Below are 2,269 nucleotides of genomic sequence, written 5' to 3'. Positions count from 1 at the left end.
GCTTTAAAAAAAAAAAAAAAACAAAGTCTGGTAGTTCTTCAAAATGTTAAATGTAGAATTACCATATGACCCAGGAATCCTACTCTTACGTACATAGCCAAGAGAAATGAAATCATTATGCTCACACAAAAAAAATGCGTACACCAACGTTCATAGCAGCATTATTTACAATAACCAAAACAACTGAAATACCCATCAACAGGACCAATGGATAAGTAACTGGTGGTTTATCCACACAGTGAAACAATATTTAGCAATAAAAAGAAATGAAGTGCTGATACACTTCAACATGTTAAGCGAAAGAAGACCACATGGTTTATTATTTATCAGCCTATTCTAGAATTGTCCAGAATTGACAAATATATTTATATATTCAGCAGATTAGTAGTTCCTTAGAGCTAAAAGTGGGGTAGGGTAAGAAGGAACTCAAGGGAGACTGCTAATGGGTACAAGGTTTCTTTCAGGAGCGATGAAAATGTTTTAAAACCGTGGTTGTCAGTTGTACAACTTTGTGAATGCACTAAAAAGCAATGTGTATTTAAAAATTCCATGGTGTGTGAACTATATTTCAATCAAGCTGTTATTTTTCAAAAGGACTGCAGGTTGGGCTTTTTCTCCCCAATTTTAACTCCATTTTCCCCCCAGTTCCTAAAACAGTGTCTGGCAATAACCATGAAATCACTAAATTCTGACTGAATGGAAAAGTAAATTTCTAAACGTGGGTAAACCATTATAAAACACTATCATAGCCAAAGAGATGAAATTACTGCAGGATGGCATGACAGGAGCATACAGCACGTATGTGTACGTGTGTTTCCCATGAAAGGAGATGAGACTGAAAAATTCAGCATAAACAAGACTTTGAAGTGTCTTCAATCCACCCAAAGGAATTTGTACTATCCTGAGTCAATGGGAAGGCCAGTAAGGTTTTAAGTAGAGGATTAACAGTCAGATCTGTGTTTTAAATGTGTAAGTTCAAGTAGAGAGTTGTTTATGTCCAAAGGTGAAGGACAGCAATGCCCCTCAGGTGAGAATAAAGAGGAATGAGGGGAAGAGACCAGGAAAAGTAGCAAAATATAATACTTGTGGATTTTCTAAATTACAGGCCTTTCCACACACCCACAGACTGACAAACATGCATACGCACGCTTATACAAACACCCGAAAATCACTTAAACGCTGAAAATCACTTCTATGGTCAGCCCCCTTATGGAGCTCAGCTGTGATGGAGACGAATTATCATGACCACCGAGCCAGAGTATTCTTTTACACAATCATCTAGGCAGAGCCTCTCTCAAACTGTTGTAACCTGGGACCACCGACAAAGTGCACAGTTCCACCTCTTCACAAATGTGCTCCTGGAAATGCTCACCAAGGACCACGAGGCAAGGTCAAGATTAGCCCACCACGGGTCCCCCAATTACGCAGCTCCAGGAGGTCGCGACCCAGCAACAACAAGGAGGTGGCCCCTGACGTGCTGCCCTAGAAACAGTTCGCCCCTCGGGCAAAAGCGGTCTCCAAAACGACGGGAACAAATGCTTTTGGAGTAGGACTGACCCGACTCTTTTCTCCCGCGTGGACGCTAACCTGTCAGGCGTAGAAACACCTAGCCACAGAGAGCGCGACAGGCCCTTCCGGAAGTGGAGCGTGTGGGAGTGGGTGGGGCAAACGCCGGCGGGTGGACACGCCCCGCGAGGAGCAGTCGAGACTTCCGACGTCACCTCCTCTAGGGGCTAGAGCAGTCAGGACGCACTAGAGCAGTTGAATGATTGCAAAATCACGGCGCCAAAGCGGCGGTATCTCAGGCTGAAATTGGTTCGGCTGCCCGGCTTCTCAGAAGCTTGTCGAGCGCGAGAAGGGCATTTGTCTTCTCAAATCTCAGCTTTTTGTTTTGTGCACACCATTAGGCCCCAACATACTGTCAATCCATCAGCGGTTGCCTAGAAAATTTAAAACCACTGGTTCCTATTGCTCCTCGCAGGGATCTGGCGCTTCAATTGACCTCCAAGGATGCGAAACCACGGGCCATCAGCCCCGCTCTGGCACTGAAGTCCATCTTGCCGATTCGACTGAGGAACTTAACGCTAATTTTTTTATTCATTAAATATTTATTAAATTCTTACTGTGCTCCAGGGAATGGATTGTTAAGAAAAAATGTAATGGTCTCGGTTCTCATGGAGTTTAGTAGCAAAGTGCATTGGTACTGCTGCTGCTGCTAAGTCACTTCAGTCGTGTCCGATTCTGTGTGACCCCATAGAAGTCAGCCCAC

General features: G+C 44.1%; 1 protein-coding gene across 9 annotated transcripts in view; it reads right to left on the bottom strand.

The window, feature by feature from the left end:
• The window catches only part of LOC104980385 (cytochrome c oxidase assembly factor 1 homolog), a 94,419-nt gene extending 92,755 nt beyond the window's left edge, over nucleotides 1-1,664 (bottom strand). For 2 of the 9 annotated variants that reach the window (XM_010829065.1, XM_010829063.1), the window contains exon 1: nucleotides 1,588-1,664. The gene's annotated coding sequence lies outside the window, so the exon portion shown is untranslated. Of the gene's footprint in view, nucleotides 1-1,557 lie in introns of all 9 variants that reach the window. The other 7 variants (XM_010829061.1, XM_010829058.1, XM_010829062.1 and 4 more) reach the window with 6 other exon arrangements.
• Nucleotides 1,665-2,269: the final 605 nt, after the last annotated feature.

The sequence above is a fragment of the Bison bison genome, unplaced genomic scaffold (genome assembly GCF_000754665.1).
Source record: "Bison bison bison isolate TAMUID 2011002044 unplaced genomic scaffold, Bison_UMD1.0 scf7180017864499, whole genome shotgun sequence".
Taxonomy (NCBI): Eukaryota; Metazoa; Chordata; class Mammalia; order Artiodactyla; family Bovidae; genus Bison; species Bison bison.
This window is presented reverse-complemented; position numbering and strand designations above follow the sequence as displayed.